This window comes from Pseudochaenichthys georgianus, chromosome 11 (genome assembly GCF_902827115.2).
Source record: "Pseudochaenichthys georgianus chromosome 11, fPseGeo1.2, whole genome shotgun sequence".
NCBI lineage: Eukaryota > Metazoa > Chordata > Actinopteri > Perciformes > Channichthyidae > Pseudochaenichthys > Pseudochaenichthys georgianus.
The window spans coordinates 3515553-3536071 of NC_047513.1; positions in this window are offsets into that span (position 1 = coordinate 3515553).

Genomic DNA, 20519 nt, shown 5'->3' on the forward strand with positions numbered 1-20519 from the left:
GGTGCCCTTGAGCAAGGCACCGGACATGCAGCTTGGGATGTGAGGACATGGCTTAGAAAGGGCGTGTCGCCTTCTGTCCTGCCAGTGTTGGCAGGACATGAATTAAAATGTCGAACTCGGACTTCATTTTAAGGACATGTCGGCCAGGAGTGTAGAGCTATATTTGTTTAAGCACCGGATTGGCAAAACAGGAGAGTGTGTGCACCAGTCTGCCTTGATCTATGTATTCATGTCTGTGACTCTCACAGTATCTGCTGCACACAGCTGTTTTATAGAAGGAACACCTCCTTCACTTCATGACATCTCTGCAGCGCCAGGAGGCAGCGGGAGGGTTAACTCAGCCTCTGAGAAGAGGAGCGCGCAGTGCCTTTCACGCACCGCCTTTCACGCACCGCCTTTCACGCACCGCCTTTCACGCACCGCCTTCACGCACCGCCTTTCACGCACCGCCCTTCACGCACCGCCTTCACGCACCGCCTTCACGCACCGCCTTCACGCTCCGCCTTTCACGCACCACCTTCACTGTGTTTACCTTCAGAATCATTAGAAAGCCTAAAGAGCAGTGTGGCTGATGTGTTTTAACCACACACACCTCTACACACACACACACACACACACACACACACACACACACACACACGATTTAAACGCAGACATTTGTTCCTCCATGTTACGTTGTTATTGTTTCACTGAGCGGACCCACACATTTTTTTCAAACGCTCCCCTTTTTGGTCCATATGCGTGGTTTTGTGCGCTGTGAGTCTGTACCTTTAGTAATGAATATTAAATGTTGTGAGGAAATCTTTCCACCAATAATTCCAATAAGTAATCCAAAATGTATTCATTTCAGGTTTACGAAAGTAACTGTAATCAGATTACTAGTTTTTCAAATGTAACGCGAGCTGAATACAGTTACTTGATTTTTGTATTCTGATTACGTAACGCTGTTACATGTATTCCGTTACAACCCAACCCTGGCCACACCCCACTGGGCTGGGCTGGGCCGGAACACTTACAAATGTGGGCCGGTAGGATTTAGGCAAAAAAAAAAGAATTCTTTTTTTTTTATAAACTTTTTTTTTTTTTTTGGCCCTCCGGCCCACACACAGCACCGGCCCACCGGGGAAACTCCCGGTATTCCCAATGGCCAGTCCGCCCCTGGTGGTGGAGGATGGTGGTGGGCAGCGGTGTGACTTCTAGCTGTCATGGTGATGTTCATATGACAAGGGACTGCCTGCTTGAACTTTACCGAGAGCAGAGTCCACTAGTGGCACCTCACAGGGATACCTGGTGCAGAAGCAGCAGTGAAGTCCTTGTAGATCCCTGGCACTTTGAGGGCAGACAGATCCAGCAGCTCTCAGCGACATCAACACATCAACTATTCTGTGTGCATAGCTTACTTTCACATAACTACTAATCTCTCACTTTACTTTCTCTGACATTGTTCTCTGCTTTGGATTGCGGCCATCCCAGCCATGTTCCCTACCGGGCCTGGTTTTACACACTGTGGGTTTAAGCAAGATATAGAAATGATGAGATGATGTGTGTGTAGTTTTAGTATTTGTATTACAATGACATTATTCTCAGACTTGCCATAGTTCTTGGTTTGTACCACTGCTGCTCTGCTCTGTACAGCTGAGTACTGGGGACCCACTGGGAGTCATGTGCCTGGAGCAGGAGAGTAACACACGTCACACCTGCAGCCATGATGCTCCAGCTCAACGGGGGTCGAGTCTTTCAGCCCCACCTGTAAGAAGAGAAACAAAATAAATACGTATTCAGTTTGCTTTGTATTATTTCTTTTAGGGTAACATTTTGGTTTAGTAACATTGTGCTATTTTAAAGAGTAAATAAGTCATGTATTTTTTCCTAAATGTTTTCTATACTTACATCTTCTTATACATACTGATATGAAGTGATTTACTTTTATACTATGAACGAAGAAAAATGACTCTTTAACAACAGAACAGGAACAGAACACAACTGCGACCTCTGTGCAGCACACACAGACCAGTCAGTCCATTTCTGGGGAGTAGCTACCTCGTGCTAGTTATATTAAAGTGCATGTTTTACTATTGGCTGTGACCTGTCTGAAATGAGCCAAATCCCCAGGGACATGTTGAACCAGACGGTAACTAAGACAGTAACACTTCATCCTGACCTCGCTGTGGGGCCTGTCCTCATGGACCTGGAGCTTCAACACCCTGACACATTAAGAATGCACATACTGTCCCTCCTCTGTCTTTCAATGTAGTCAAACTTGTTGAAGAAAAACGATAAGTTTAACGTTACAGAAATAAAAGCTTAATTACTCACCCTCCTAATTGTAGACGTAACTTCACAAGTACAACTTGAAACATGTCTCCCCCCGCTTGCTGCTGGGTGCAGGTGAGAGCAGGTCGACATTTCTGTTTACATCGCTGATATTTGTCACAGGTCAATCTTGTAGGTCTCGCAACAAACATGACGTTGTCACACAGCGACAAGCTGGACACTGGATTGACCAAATAACTACACACTCTGTAGTGTTACATTAGACACGTTATTCAAAACCTGTGTGTTGTTCGCTAAACACTGCCACTGAAATACCACACTCAATGATCAAGCCCCTGCCCCCAGAATGCACATGTTAAAGCCATGTAACCAATGATATCACTTAGAAACCTGAGCTTGAACACTTTGTTGTGCACAACAATGGAGGCCACTTTTGGAGAGAGAGTTAGAGGAAGAGGTAAATGCAATATACTGTATTTTGTCTTCAGTGCCATTCTATGTTCAAGTCATCTTCACTCTCAGTAAAGCATTGTGTCTGATACTGTTATGAGTATTGAGAATAAACCTATGTGTGTGTTTCCACATTGCATGTGTTCATTCCATATTTACAGCGTGCTACAAATGAAAATGCCTAACACTTTGACTTGAATGTCTTGTTTATTAATCAACTAATGGACAGTGTTTCAATTCAGTTCATGTAAGCCTTACACACACATTCCTCTTTTGAGCGTCTAGTGATTATGGCCTGCCTTTCTTTCTGTTCTAACTCAGCTGTCAGCTTCTTAGCAGTTTAGACAAACATCAAATTCATAATGTAGAGACTAGTTGGACAAAATAATGCTTAACAACTGTTCCATTACTGAGTGAACTGTTTTAGGGGTCGACTGTATGAGATACCGTTCTCCCGCTTGCTGCTGGGTGCAGGTGAAAGTAGGGTGACAGTTCTGTTCACATCGCTGACATTTGTCATAGGTAAATCTTGCAGGTATGCAACAAACATGACGTTGTCACACAGCGACAAGCTGGACCCTGGATTTGACGACACAGTACAAACCGGAAGTCAGCGAAATAAAGTTATGCAAAGATTACTTGTATTCTCTATAAACGCATATCTGCATGTGAATGCAGAAATAAACGTATCCTCGTCAGCATGGGTGCCGGAAGCAGGGGGGCCAAGGGTCGTCAGACTTCTGGGTCTTTTACAGCATTGCCATTATATCCTCCTGTCTTTTATTTTGAAATATGTTCTTTAACTTCCGGTCTACCGGACTGCTTTTCTTCATTCTTCAATACAAAACGGAAAATTGAATGAAGTTAAGGTCTGTCTGTAGATAGATAGACATACCTTAACTTACAGCAGATGAAAAGATTTTTGAAAGGATAAATTCTTCATGGGCTTCAATGGCTCTCTATTAAAGGGTGTTTTATGGTTGCTTGTGTTGTCCTCAGATAGTGGTTTGTTTGAATAACTACTGACATTTTATAAATATTGCAAAAAAGGGCTCCAAAAAAGGCATATATAACCTGGCCGGCTTAGCCAGTGTGTATTTCTCAAGCACCACAAGATTCAAAGTTTATCAAGTACAATTCTGGGCCATTGATTGTGTTATTTCTCCAAACACATGTAGTAAAAATGCCTGTTTCGAAGCCTTAAAATGGTGCAGGAAAAGGACTTTACATTGTATTACACTTAAAGACAGGACTAAGAGAAGAGAAAAAATGAAAGGAAATTGTTATAATGGGTGATGTAACATGAATGCAGACATAATATGAGGTCCTTGGCACTCATGGGGCATCACCCTTACAGCATCAGGACAATATCATATTGAGTCAGACACTGGAAGTGTGCTGGAGGCGTTGACTGGGACTGATGGAAGGATGAGGCTGATGAGACTGAAGAATCTGCGAGGTATGAACTAGCGGCTGAGAAATAATTATATATTAAAAGACAGCAGTAGCCTATCATAAGAGGGCAACAAGAGTGACAGAGTGTGTCATTGTGCAGTCTCCCATCCTCTTAAAATACTCTGCCCAACAATATCAGTCTCTAACAATGTTGTCCATTTTAGACAAGGCTTATTATATTTACAGCCTTAATAACATTCATTGTCTGGGCTCAATATGTGTCTTGGCCGTTTTCGTTGTGATCGCTAAATTCACCTTGTTTATAATAATCACCGTTCTTTCAGCAGGATACTGACACGTGTGATTTTAGCAAACGAGTGCTTTTGTTTTGAAATCACTTCCGCCCCTCGCTCCAAGGACCATTTAGTAAGGTAAAAAGCAAAAACGCCTCTCAGACGCTCTTCCGTTTACGTGTTTAATAAAGAGAAACAATTGGACGGTAGATACACGGATTGTGGTGTTTACGGCCATTTGGCATGTGTGTACTGTGTAGAATTTTTAACAGCAGTGTTTTGAAAATGGCAAACAAGTGAATATAACAGATTTCTGTGTCTTTCTTAACCGTGTGCAGTGTTTTGCATAAGTAGCAACTTGAATTTCAAATTGGGGGCAGAGCTGAAAATGTGTTTAGAGTTTTGGAGATTTGAGCTGAGGTTTCGCTCTTTGAGTGTCAGTTTAAATGATTGTGCTTTGTGTGACATTTTAGTGTGTTAACCACTGGACAACATGTGCTTTTGTGATTGGACCTTCCCAGGTCATACTCTTGATGTAGCAGCAGTACAGCATTGGCTGACACACCCCCCACTCCACGAATGTACCCTTTTCCCACCAAACCAGTTCCAGGGCCAGTTTGGAGCTAGTGCCCAATTGCGAACCAGTTCTTCCTGTTTCCACTGCAGAGGAGCCGGCTCTCGAAAACTGGTTCTTACTTGTAAAGGTGGGGGCGTGATTAACCTGATCAATAACAACAAAAGCTGCACGTTTTTACAGCAGCATACACTACGGCACAACCATGGACGCCGGCCAACTAAAACAGCAGTGGACCCAGGAGGAGACGAGATGCTTCCTTGGTATTTGGTCCTCGCCAGAGGTTCAGGAGAAGTTGGGGCGGAGTACTAGGCCAAAGACCATTTTTCAGCAACTGCAGCGAGATATGGCCAGGGCTGGATTCGACCGGACACTCGCGCAAATTAGCAACACATTGAAAAAACTGAAGAAGGGGTATCGAGACCATAAGAGAGACCTCGGTCGAAGTGGCAAAGGTGGTCCGAAACACAGGCCGCATTATGAGGTGCTGGACTCTGTCCTGGGGGACAGACCGCAGAGCGGGACAGTCAACTCTATCACACTGGAGACGATGGGGGAGGACAGGCTGAATCTGCAGAGCTCTACTGACACCGGTGAGTAATGTTGTTTATTGGTTCATTGTGTTCCAGCTGTGCGACTCAACCCCCCAGCAGCAACTCTATCCACCACTAAAGGAAATAATACACATGTGTTGTGCTATATCAGCTGTACAAGTTACCAAACACATGGTGTTATTAGTTTCGATACCTCCTGTTTTACGAGCGATCGACCATCAAGTTTTGGCGAACGGCATATTGATAAGTTGGTCTAACTAGCAGTGGCGACTGGTCATTAGGCACAGCCCCACCTAGTGTCAGCAGAAAGTATTAAAATAATGATTACAACAAAATGCAAAAAATAAATTATAAAATATATGTTAAGATCATGTTTAATCATCTGATTCGTCTGTACATTGCTGTTTTAGTATGTGTTCTTCTAATTAGTGTCTACAGTGTGTGCCTATTGAGCTGTTTAGAGCCATGTGGGACAAAACCCGATCCTGACCCTCCCTCTGACTGTCTAAGTGAACGGTGACTGCAAAAACTACACTGCGCATGCTCAGAGTATTTTCCTATTTAATGTGTGTGGCAAAAAATAATGACCATAGGGGCAAAGTGCTGCCATCCCCACCATACGTCATCTCACATAATGCAGAGCTGATTGGCTGTAAGTACGTGTGCCGCGAAAAGTGTGGTGTGTGAAGAGGAGACGAGAGAGCTGCAGTGAGGAGCATAGATATATATAAACACTAGATGGCTCACACGCGCTGCTGGCCAATGGAGACCGACGTTGCCACTTGGCCGCCATCTTGCTACAGGCAGTGCTCTCATTCATAACATTATGGTTTACTATTTAAATAACCATAGCTTGCTCAATTTTCAACCGATTTTCAAACGTTTTGGTTTTTTATAAACATCAAAGATGTAGTTATGATACTGCATACTTATAATCATGGACTTTCATATGAAAATAACATTAATCAGATAAAGCAATAGCTATACACACACACAAGGTATTTATATTAAATATTTGCCAGTGTATATATTTCCATTTATTTTATTATATTGTCAATATTTAAAATAAATTATAAATAAATTATAAAATTAAAATACATTTATATTTTATATATAAAAATCGGTCTCATGTTACCACTCTGTAAACCAAGAGTTGTTAATTGAGCAATGCCTTAGCTTGAAGAACAGGGACACAACTAATGACAATAGCATATGTTGGTATATTATTTAGATATTCACACCTTTATCAGAAGAACCAAACCAACATAAAATGTGCTCACAGACAGGCCAGTTCTGTCTAATTTATCACACATTTTTGACATGAGATCTTCATATCATCCTAGTTTTGTATTTAGTTTCTAGATTTGTAAACAAATCCAGAACCTTTGAAATATGTTATTGAAAAAAGACCAAGAATAATATAAACTGTACCATATGTCCTTCTGTAGTCCATTTGTGGTTTGTCTTGACTCACCCCGGCTGATATATCACAAAATCCACTGTTTAAATTGTTCCCTATATTGCCCCTATGCCCCTGTAAGGTGTCCTTGGGTGTTATGAAAGGCGGCCCCCCCAACATAAATGTATTATTATTATTAAGAAGAACAACTTGGTGTGGTGTGGAGGGGATGTAGGAAGCAGGAGCAGGTGGGGAGAGATGGGGCTTCAAGGTTATTTGTTTTAAATGTGTCTTGCACACAATAAAATAAAATACAGTATACCACAAAACCAATAAGACACACAGTGACACACTAACAATCAATCATCGTCCAGCCTCAGCTTTGGTATTCTTTCACAACCATGTTATGGGTTTATTAGACTGAGCAAACATAAACATATGTGGTGATCCCACGGGTTCTTGTTTGCAGACAGCGGCGATTGGAGCATCCGTAGGCTGCACAAAAGTCCGGCATAGTCAGGTACTTCTGTAAACACAAAGCCAGCAAATTCCTGTATCATAATGCAAGATGTTTTTAACAAGCCAAACCACTTGGAAGAAATCATGTGTAACTTAAGTTATGTTGAAAAGAAAGAGCAGTTCTGCCTCTCCCACTGGTGTAAAGTTGCTGGGTGAACTTTGTAATACTAGGTCTCACTGACAGCCTCTTGTTATTAGCCAGCTAATAAATACAACCACATACACAAAGAAAAGCTGCAATTTCAACATGTCCAAGCATCCTGTATCATAGCCATGCTAATCATGTTTATAATAAACCAAACCGTTTGTAAATCAGTCAAGATTTCAGCGAGTTAAGAGTATTTTTGTGCAGATCACTCACCTTACAACAGCTACCATAACGCGAATCAGAGTAACTGTTGACTGTAGCAAGATGGCGGCCAGTCAGCTACGCTGGAAAATCTCCCATGAGCCATCTAGTGTTTATATATATCTATGGTGAGGAGTCCTAAAACCAGGAAGTAAGCTGCGCATGGCTTCCCTCCACAAAAAAGCAACGAGATTTCTCCATAGGATTTTAGAAAATAGCTCAAAATAAGATCTGTGGGAAACGTAGCTGTTAGATAAATGTACGTTTTGTTCAGCCGGATAATATCCACATGTCTACCCTACTTTTATCATTTTCGAATCAAAAATCTATTGATTAGATTAGATTTATGATAGACTTTTGAAACTACAAGAAGATAAGGAGGACTTTTACAAAAAAGTAATAGAGATTTTTGTCCAGAGGGATAGGCAAATGGACTTCATCTTCAAGTCAAGGTAAGACTGCAATTGTATTGAAAATGGGATCTTACTAAGAGAGAACAATTCAATATTTAAATGATAAAATTACATTTTTGTGGGTATCCTTCTGTTGAACTGTCTGTTTAAAAGTAATTGAAGCATCAGACAAAAAAAGCTTTTGAAAATAATATTATATTTTGATTTAATATTTGTAAACCTGAAGAGTCAGTGCCAGTGCCTCACCAGCCATGAACCTCTCTTCAGAAGCTTATATATAGACATCTGAGTTTTTTGTGCCCCACCACTTTTGTACATATAGAAACGCCACTGCTAACGAGTAACGACTCTAACTTCATTTGTAAAGGACCGTTAAACATTTAATTTAAATGTGAAATGCTTGACAATTTAAACACATTTTTAAACATAATTACTGTATAATTAGTCTGTATAAGTCTGTATAACTATAGAAATGCAAAACGGTGTCAGTTTTAAGTAAATGTCCTTCTACCACATCATTAGAATACATTTCATAATCTTTGAGAGAACATATTCTAGGAGTGGTTTTCAATAACATATCTGTATTTATCCATTTCTCAAAGTTACGTTTTTTTGTGCACTCGTGAGTGCAGGCGTTTGTTCAATAATTTTAAGATTGGCATTTATCCATTTTGGCAAATTAATTCTATGAGAGGCAATATTCTTACAGGCTCAGGTTACAAGGAAATGGGGGAGGAAAATGTCACAATAACAGATAACATAACAGAATACTACAGGATTGCTCATACAACGTTCCAGGGGCGTGGGTTTGGTTGGACAAGGGAAGAACCAGGGCATATGGAGAGGAGACCATACAATTCACCAAATCAAGACCACATTTTAGTGTCCCCCCATGGCAATTTCCCCAGAAGTAAACATAGCCTAGATGAGGTGAATATTATAGAAAAGTGGAAATTAAAACGAGTATGTAGGCCTACCGAATGAAAAGTATTCCAATTACCTCCAAATTGACACAGATGGCTCTAAGAAGCAACAATGTGTGGGAATGGGCGTATACATCCCAGAATTCAAATATCCATCAAAAAAAGTGTCAAATAACTTATCAGTTTACACAGCAGAAATACTCAGCAATTATTGGGCTACTATGGGTTAAGGAGGTCAGACCTGATTCACTTGACTCACAATCTGCTTTGAAAAGCATACATTCAACTGTTAGAGAAGATCTACTAATTGAACTCAATCATTGCTTACTGAGACTTAAGGGTGCCTGCACATGAGGGGGATAAAGGGAATGAGCATGCTGATAAATTAGCAAAAGATGCATTACAAAAGGAAATAGCCACACCAGTTTCAATTGGAAAGGGAGAAGGAAAAGCAATCATCAGGAAGAAAGGTATGGAAATGTGGCAGAAAAGGTGGGAGGGACAGCAAGGGAGGGGATACCGCACCAAGTGACAGCAATCAGTGATAACAAAGATCTATACAGAAAGGGGCAGACGGGAGGAGATCATCATCACTAGACTCAGGCTGCGGCCCCACGAGGACGAAAACGGCTAAACGCATAGGATTAACGCAAACGCAATCGCAAACGGCTTCCGTCCACATGCAATAATTATCCGGATAGTGTCTGCCCACACGAGACCGCTCCGTTTAGCTCCAACCGCTGGAGAAGCTGCAGTACATATGCAGGAGCCTCTACGTGGCGCTGTAACTTCCTCCACAAAAGCAGCGAAGAAGCATGGTTGTCATGGTTGCCCTTCTGTGTATTCTCCGCGGTGGGGGCCGAGGGAACCGGGCAGAGTTTTTCGCCGGCCAGCGTGTATTAAAGTTGAAATCTTCCGGACAAAATGATAAAAGTGCCGGTCAAAGGTCTTCTTTGTTATTTATTGAGCTTTAAAACAAATGAATAACGACTCTATATAATATAATGATAAAATACACGGAGCCTCTCTTTTTCCTCCCTCTCTTCGGACAGCGCCAGTGTCTGTCTCATGCAGCAGCTCATCCAGTAATCAGTGACCCGGCCGACTGTAAACATAAACATATTTATAACTAGTTTAGTTTGAGAGGTCATTAAAATAGCTAAGGGTGATGATCTGACTTGAAGTGTGTGTTTTGCTGCAGCGGGAGGAGCTTCAGGTGAGCAGAGCTGCGTGTCTCCGTCCTGTCAGATTAGACTTCACTCGCGAGAGAAAGATAAATAATCTGAATTCAGGATGCAGTTTACTTTGATGCGGGGGTGAGCAGCAGAGGTGGGGAGAGGCGGGGCTATTGCCTCATCATTATTGCTGTAGATGTTGCACAAACAACTGTAGCATGGTCAATAGCGTCCGGAGCACGATAGCAACTCTGCGATCCGCCATTGTTGTTGTTGTTGGTGGCGAAACACTTCAGCACTGGCGCGGGGTAAGCGGAGGTGAGCAGAAGAGGTGGGGAGAGGCGGGGCTATTGCGCAATCACTATCAGTGATCTGAAAATGTCCGTATAGGGCGCACACACGGAGCTGTTTGACCCCCCAGAGAGTGGCGTATGCATTTCTATCCACCTTGGGACCCGTTGTCGTTTCCTCAGTCGTTTAGTGCCGTATTCGGTCGTCCTCGTGTGGCCGAACGGTCTATATGACACTAAACAGTAACGCAAACGACCGAATTCGTCCTCGTGGGGCCGCAGCCTCAGTTTGGATCATACAGGATTAAACGGCACTATGTTGATAATGGGGAAAGGTGAATTTGGAGAATGCAGGGGGTGTGGAGTGAAAGAAAATGTGGAACACATCATGACATTGCAACATTTATAAAACCGAGAGGAAAAAACTAGTGAGAGGCACGAAGGTAGCGGAGCCTGATGGGGGTGGGGGTAAGAGCTACCAGGAAGGCACGTTCTAAGTATTTGGGTGATACAGGGCTGATTAAGAATTTAAAATAACTTAAAAAACAGTGATAGGATGACATGGTGATACACACTCTTGTACAGTAGGTGGCGTTATGCACCTTACCGCCAATAGCCGAGAGAAGAAGAAGATGAACATTAGTCGCTAGCTTTCAAAAATGTCTGTGCCGCATAAACAAAGAAAGATAGATAAAGAATGTAGAGTTTTTAACAAAGCATGGACGACTAAGTATTTATTCACGGAAGTCAAAGGTAGAGCAGTGTGCTTAGTTTGTGAGGTTGCTGTTTTAAAGGGTTATAACTTGAGTCGCCACTACGAGACTAAACACGGGGACAAATTTGGGACATATACAAGTTGAGTGACGCGGACCTGTCACGGACTTCTGACGTTTTGCTAGTTAAACTTCAAAACCAGCAAGGACTTTTTAGAAAGCTTCACACGTCCGAGGATGGGACAGTCAACGCCAGTGTTGTGCTATCCCACAACACAGAACACAGTAAGCCATTCTCTGATTGAGAGTTTATTAAAGAGTGTTTGGTGGACTCAGAAAACATAAACATTAGCATGCTAGCTGTTGCTAACAAGCGTGTGTCTCCATGGCAACGAAAGTTAACGCAACCATGCTATTTTCTCCCTTCTATGATGACTGATGATTTGTTGTAGGACGACTTTTGTTCATTGTGTTTATATTGTGTTTACAGAACTGTCTGGATCCGAAGAAGCAGCGTCAGAGCTCCCACCAGCGTCTGCTTGTAGCTCCCCAAAGCCCCAGTCAAGGAGCCCTCCCCTCCCCACAGGCAGCTCTCCCCTCCCCACAGGCAGCTCTCCCCTCCCCACAGGCAGCCCTCCCCTCCCCACAGGCAGCTCTCCCCTCCCCACAGGCAGCCCTCCCCTCCCCACAGGCAGCCCTCCCCTCCCCACAGGCAGCCCTCCCCTCCCCACAGCCAGCTCTTCCCTCCCCACAGGCAGCCCTCCCCTCCCCACAGCCAGCTCTTCCCTCCCCACAGGCAGCCCTCCCCCTCCCCCACAGCCAGCTCTTCCCTCCCCACAGCCAGCTCTTCCCTCCCCACAGCCAGCTCTTCCCTCCCCCACAGCCAGCTCTTCCCTCCCCACAGGCAGCTCTTTCCCTCCCCACAGGCAGCCCTCCCCTCCCCACAGCCAGCTCTTCCCTCCCCACAGGCAGCCCTCCCCTCCCCACAGCCAGCCCTCCCCTCCCCACAGCCAGCTCAGGCAGCTCTTCCCTCCCCACAGGCAGCCCTCCCCTCCCCACAGCCAGCTCTTCCCTCCCCACAGGCAGCCCTCCCCTCCCCACAGCCAGCTCTTCCCTCCCCACAGCCAGCTCTTCCCTCCCCACAGGCAGCTCTTCCCTCCCCACAGCCAGCTCTTCCCTCCCCACAGGCAGCTCTTCCCTCCCCACAGGCAGCCCTCCCCTCCCCACAGCCAGCTCTTCCCTCCCCACAGCCAGCTCTTCCCTCCCCACAGCCAGCTCTTCCCTCCCCACAGCCAGCTCTTCCCTCCCCACAGCCAGCTCTTCCCTCCCCACAGCCAGCTCTTCCCTCCCCACAGGCAGCTCTTCCCTCCCCACAGGCAGCTCTTCCCTCCCCACAGGCAGCTCTTCCCTCCCCACAGGCAGCTCTTCCCAGGAGCCATTTCTCCCCGGTGGCCGACACAAACAGGGTAAGGGTTACAGTAGTCATAGCAATACTGTTCCTATGTGCATTTAGAGTAGCATGTCATAATCCCTGTAGTTTGAACTAATTATATGACATTACATAGTACATTTCCTATCTTGTGAATATAATATTTGCAATAATATAGATTTATTAGATAAAATATAAGTTGCATACCACATGTCACGACTACCGTGTTAATCTTTATTGTTTCCTTTGCAGTGAAAAGGAAGCGAGACCCGTCGTCAGAACTTCTCTGGTTAATGAAAAAGAGTGACGAGAGGGGGGAGAGGTTTCTGGAGCACAGCCAGATGCTGGTGCAACAGGGACAGGAGGTGGCTGAGGGGTTCAAGCTGATGTCCCAGGTGATGAAAGAAATCCAGGAGGACAACTGCTGCATGCTGGGGTTGATGTGCCAGATGGTGGCAGCGATGGAGCACAAGGACTGACCTTTGTGTGGTTGTGTTGGGACCGGTTTACATTTTAAACTTCATTGTTCCCACTGCTTTTTTGTACATACCTTTTTGATGTTGGGCTTTTGTGTACAAAATATATTTTTCCAACTTGTTTTATACCTTTTTTGATAGATTTTTGTATAACTGTATTGTTCCCACTTGATTTTTGTATACCTTCTTCGCAATTAAAATAATGAACACAGTGGCCATTAGATCATGCCGTCCAAATGTTTTATTGAGTTCAACTGAGAGCTGACACGGTTAAAGGAATGAAGGTCTGGAGACACAGAATGTTATGAAGACAAAGATTTTAAACTTTTCATCTTTATGGCAGGTAGTTTTGGCAAACAATGATGTATGATCTTATATCGATAGTCTATGATTATGATCAAGTGATTAGAAATGTTTTAAGCCTTTTGGCACCAGGAATTAAACAAATAAAATAAAAAGGGTTACAATTATTAGAGCAATGCACACAGTGACATATTCATGGTGTTGAGTATCATGCATTCATTGGAAGATTTGTTAAAGTAAGCCCTGAAATGGAAAATTCTGGAGCAAAGACGGAACACAATGAGAAGACCGGAGAGCTGGAACTCGATGGCAGACACTGAAGATTTATTTGAAGTTACGGCCGGAGAATTGACAAAGACATTTGCTGCAGACACAAAGTGACACAGCTCCTGCCCAACCAATTTCTCTCATCAAATCCCAAGTATCTATCCAGTTCTACACACAATTATACTCATAGAAAGAGAAAGTAGGAACTGAGGTCGCATGCCTGCATGCTGACTACAGTAGTGTTAAAGGATGAGGCCTTGGTAAATATTTTCCTCAACAAGCTCCATCAAAATTAAGATATGTTGTAAATTCTATTTTGTGTATTCTGTAAAGTGTCTCTAGGCTATTGTTATTATATGTACAGCACTTTGGCTCGACCAAAAATCGTTTATAAATGTGCTATATAAATAAAACTAGATTTGATATTTTTAAAATCTCAATTGGAATATGTAGGTCATGCACAAAGCACAACCAATGCATTTGATGAAACAAGTTTTAATCTCATCAAGTCTTCCTCTTCTTCCTCGCCTCATTCAGAACCGCTGGGGTGGGGTTGAACGGGGTCTTTTGATATCAGTTTAATGACAATCTCAGTTCTCTCTGTGAATTTCCTGCCAATACACACAGAGGAAAAAAACAACAAACACAATGATACCCTCATTAGTGGAGTAGGGTCTTCCTTGTGTAGCAGGATAAACTGTTCAGCCCTATCACCACACGGGGCAACCTTTATAAAGAGGGGTCAGTGTCGCTCTTGCTCCCTCTTGCTCTTTGGCACGAAGGCCACGTCCGGGTTCCGCTTATGTGCTTTCTCCATGGATGTATAATAAGAACTGGAAGGTTTCTAATTTCTCTATTAGAAATGTTCTCCTCAACTCCCTTCCTCGACTCCTATCCTCGTGTCTTAGTCCCGCCCACGGGAGATGCGAGCGGAGGAGCCGAGGAGGGAACCGAGGAGAGAAGAGGGGAAGCAGCAGGCATTTAGAGATATGAGAAATCCTCTCCTCTGAGCGGTCATTATAAAGAGACGTTCATTAATGATCACAGGCAAGGGTGTAACTTTGGTTTGAGAAGTGGGGGGGACACAACACAGGGGGTCCTCCGCAATGAAACATTTTCTCAATTTAATTCCATTTCCTGCCTTTCTACAAATATATTAGGGACCAGTTATTTTTTATATATTATTTTTGTTAAATGTTTCATTAGTTTTACCTAAATAACTTGATTTACTTGTATTTAAAATAACATTTCCAAAGAAAGAAATCCTTTCATTTTCTGTTGGAATGTGAAGGGTTAAATGCCGTCTCTGCGAGTATGGTACGTCCACACAGCAGCTTTAGACGAATCTTCCACCGCTTCCAACGCTTCTCTGCCCATTGACTTTGAATGGGGATGACGTCACTTTGCCTCGCTTTTCGCCGAACTGCATTGTGGGGGAGTGAAGCGAAGATTTCCAGGATTTCCAGGATTCAAAAGTTGAGCAATGTTCAACTTTTGAAGCTGAGCTGGAAGCGTCAGCCAATCAAACACGTTTATGCAAATCTGACAGTAGAAGTGCTAGCCAATCAAACTGCGTGTAAGCAGGGAGAACCAGACCGCAGTTCATTTCCTCATATTCCAAACGAGAAATTACGGTAGAAAATCACCAGGTTCTTTACGACCAGAACTATTAACGGGATACAAACCGGAGGAACCGGGCATGGAGGGAGGTGGCAGAGACAGTGGGTGGAACTGGTAGGTTTTCGCCTGTTTGGGGAGTTTATATATATATATATATATATATTGCTCGTATAAAATCCCCGGGGTTTTTTGCTTTGTATGTCGGGGACGGGAGATTCATGTGATTGGTTTTTGGTCGCGTTGCTCGCTAAAAATCCCCAAGCTTGCAGACACGCCCAGCTCCAAGATTTTCAAGATTTTTGAAAAGCTGCTGTGTGGACGTACCGTTACTGTGAAGACGGGAGAGCTTGTTGGTCCCTCTCAGCGCCATATAGATAGAATAGGGCATATAGGGCATAGATATGTATAGAGTTTTCCTTCTTTTAAAACAAACTCATATAGGATCGGCGCGGAGCAGAAATTCTGCTCCAACAACATATACACACACACACACACACATATATTTATATTAAATATATACCATTTCAGAATCAAGTATGAGAGCACTCTCATAATAACATAACACAATCAGAGACTGGATACCCACCCCCCTCTCTCTGGTCGCTGAAATGGGGAATTGAAATTACGGGCCAAAAGTTGTATTTACAAGTATTACAAGTAAGCAGAGGACACCAAACCAACTGAGACCCGTCTGTCCGCCGCATCAACGCACACACTGTACAACACACACACACACACACACACACACACACACACACACACACACACACACACACACACACACACACACACACACACACACACACACACACACACACACACACACACACACACACACACACACACACACACACACACACACACACACACACACACACACACACACACACACACACGCTGTACCACACACACCTACAGCTCCTAAAGCATAATCAGGCTACAGCCGTTGTGTATTTTATTATATGAAGCACTAAATGGTCTTAGAAAAATATGGACTCTTTGTAGATATCTACTAAACTACAGCAAATACAGAGAGTAGGCCTGTTATACTGAGTGATATATATTTTACACACTGCTCTGTTTTCTGCACAGACCTCACAGCTGTTCTCTCTGGAAACATCGCGACGTGATGAAAGCAGTTACTAAAATAATATCCAGGGGATGCATGCAGAGCTGTCATTGGCTGAGATAAGTCCGGCCGTGCGTCACGCCTCCACCGTTCCCGGAAATGCATCCGCGGAGGAGCCGGGGAGGACCCATCAGTGTCTCCTCGGTTAGAGCTCCTCCAGAGAGCCTCCTCGATGCTCGGTCCTCGAAGTGCATTTAGAGAAATGAGAAGTCCATCAAAATGGCGCGCTGAAATTCATTTTTTTTGAGGGCCAAGGAGTCGAGGACGGGACATTTGAGTATTGAGAAACCTCTCTAGTATCCTATCCATGTGAACCTGTTTTTATTTGTGATGACCTCACATCCAAACTGGACAAATTAATTCATCAATATGAAAATGCCAAAACAGCACATGAATCAGTTATTATGTTGCTTTCCGAAGACGACCTGGAAATACAAAATAACTGGTTTCAACAAATAACAAAACATAACAATTATTTCATGGAGGATGTTCAACAGTGGCTCTTGGAAACTGGGAGGAGGCCCTTTCTGCAAACAGGTCATGTGACAATAAACCAATCGCTGCAAACACAGATATTCCTCTCATTCTACCAGACGAGGCACCTGCCAATATAAGGGAGCAATTCGAAGACACTGAGGCTCAGCAGGACGTTCTCTTTCCCCCGTCAAACATGAAGGCTACATCATGCACAAGATGATATACAACCTGGTGACAGCATATCAAACATTGGTAGCAGAAAAAGCCGGCAAAGCTCAAGATCAAGAGTTTCCAGCACCGCATCTACACACATAAAATCTGAGGCCTGGAAGGTTTCAGCGTTAGTCTTTTTAGTTTATTGTTTTGTGTTTATATCTTGTGACCTTTCATTTTATTTTGGTATTGACTCTACCCTCTCGTTTCAGGTGTCTACACTTCCTGTCCCTGTGTGTCACCTGTCAGCCTGATTGTTTCCACCTGTGCCCCATTACCTAATGTGTGTGTGTATATAGCCCTTCTCTCCTTTTGTCGTTTGTCGGTTCGTCTTGTCTCTATGTTGAGTCCATGTCTGTGATCACTAGTGATATGTTGAACTACCTAGTTGAACCTAGAGACGTGTGGAATCCTAGTAGAGCCTAGAGATCCAGCTGTCTGCTATTAATCAAGGGGTCCAAGAATTAAATGCCCGTCAGCACAATTTCCAGTCTACAGTATCAACGGATATAAATCACCTGGCTGAGAAGATGCGCGACATACTCACACACCTCGTGGCTTACCCTGCTGTTCCTGCGGCAGAGTTTTCCGGTCCAGCGGAGGACGGGTCTGCTGATATCCCCGTTGAAGTACCCATGCCATCGTCTACACTCCGCCTCGCTTCACCAGAGAAGTTCTCTGGAGATTCTGGAAACTGTCGTCCATTCCTGGTACAGTGCGATCTCCATTTCAAAAATTGGGCGCCCCCTGTCGCCGCGGAGGAGCAGATGCAGCTCGGAAGAGCCAAACTCACCCCGGAGGAGCGACAGCTCTGGCAATAAACATACAATTGCTCCAGCATACATGGAAAGAGCTCTTTCATGGCCATTAATAAGGGCTGAGGACACAAGGGCTCTACAGGCATACTCAGTCTACCTTAGAGGATGTTGCAATGCGATGGAAGATGTAAACTACATGTTTGAGCTCAACGTTTCAGCAAACATGCCAGCCATTTTAAAGAAACTTCCATATAGGCTGAGGGATTTATGGAGAACTGTAGCATGTGACATCCAGGAGAAACACCACCAAAGAGCTGCCTTCAAGGATATTGTGGAATTCCTTGAAAGGCAAGTAAAAATGGCCACAGATCCCATATTTGGGGACATTAAAGACCCCCCTCCCGTAAGCAAAGACATAAGAAGAACACAGCCTCATCCAAGTGGAAGCATTTTTGCAACCAACGTGAAATTTACAGAAAATACATATGACAGAAGCACTGTAGAAAACGGCTTGTATTGTAGATGTGAACATGCTCTGGAGATGTGTCCACAGTTAGGAAGGACAAACCACATTTCTTAAAGAAAATGGTCTTTGTTTTGGCTGCCTGTGTAAAGGACACATAAGTAGAGACTGCAGGAAACAAATGAGAATGCACATCCCAGAATGCACATCTACCAACAAAGGAAGGAAATGGAACATGAGCAGGAGGAAATGGAAGAAGCATCTGCAAACACTGCTGGAGCCTCAAATCAGACAGGTGGCCTTACTGGGGCCGGTGAAGATGGGTGCAAACTCTGCATAGCACCAGTCCAAGTTAAAGCCAAACATGGGAACACAACAGTGCATACCTATGCATTTCTTGACCCAGGCAGCACTGCTTCGTTTTGCACATTAGGCCTTATGAACAAACTTAACCTCCAAGGAAGAAGGTCAAACATTCTGCTGAGAACTATGGGTCAAAGGAAGGTCGTTGTGTCAGGCCTCGAGGTTGCTGGACTGCATAACAGCAACTTTTGTGATCTCCCCGGCACATACACTCAGAAGACTATGCCCGTGCACAGAGGAAACATTCCACGTCAAAACGACATCAATCAATGTTTACATTTGAGGGATGTTTGTCGACCCGAAATTGACGCTGAAATTGAGTTGCTGATTGGTTCAGATGTTCCAAAGGCCCTTGAACCAATTGATGTAATCAGGAGTGTGTGGGGGATGGACCTTATGCGGTAAAAACCATGCTCGGATGGACAGTTAGTGGACCATTAAGAGGATGTCCTGATGATACTCAGGACAAAACTTCATTCAGTGTAAACATGGCCGAAGCGCTGGTCTTAGCGGAGAGGAGATGGACACTGAAAAGGCACAAAAGAAGGCTGATAGGAAAGAGAAAGGGGCCCAGAAGAGCAAGATAATTATCCATTGACAGTGAAGACAGTGAGCCTGAGCAAGAGCAAGGTGGAGAAATAGAGGAGGAACAAAAGAATGAGGTGAGGAAGGAAGCCAAATCGATGAAGGAACATAAGAAGAGAAGGAAGAAGGAAGCTAAAGAGAGAGGGCAGCTTGCCAGTCAACAGCTGAAGGTACACAGATTAATGAGCCAAATGTCAAACCTGAAATGTGAACCTTCCCAAGAAGAGGAAGCGTATACGGCTCTTGAAATCCAGATGAACGCTCAAAAGGCACCAGGAATGGAAGCAGAACAACATGTTGTCAAAGAGGAACCAACGAGGACGAAGAATAAGACAAGTTTACACTTCCGGCAGCCATCTTAGTTTGGATCAAGTCAAATTGAGAGACGTTTGAAACTCCTCCTTTTCTCTTTTTTCCAGCTTAATGAAAGTGTTGGTGTGAATATGGAAATAGTGTCAATATATAGAAGCCAACGATTAAAGAGTCCAAAAAGCCACGGCGGAAAAGAGGATTGTGATCCCTCGGATGGAGAACATGGTGGCAAAGGGACTCGTACGTATGCTTCGGATCATAGACCAAGACTGGTTTCCTGAGCAGACCAATTAACAAAGTCAGCCTTCTTCAGCAGGCAGAGCACTTTTTCCAAGTTTAAACGGACTATTTTTGTCTTTATTTTATTTTTTTGTCTCCTGCCCCCTGCACACACACACACACACACACACACACACACACACACACACACACACACACACACACACACACACACACACACACACACACACACACACACACACACACACACACACACACACACACACACACACACACACACACACACACACACACACACACACACACACACACACACACACACACACACACACACACACACACACACACACACACACACACACACACACACACACACACACACACACACACACACACACACACACACACACACACACACACACACACACACTCTATGTATATATCATGTATTATAGTGTAATTATAATTTTGTGAAATGATAATTAGGGGCCAGTATTGTAGGTGCCATAATGCTACTCAGCCCAAGTTAATTATTTGTATTATTATTATTTGTTTACGTCACT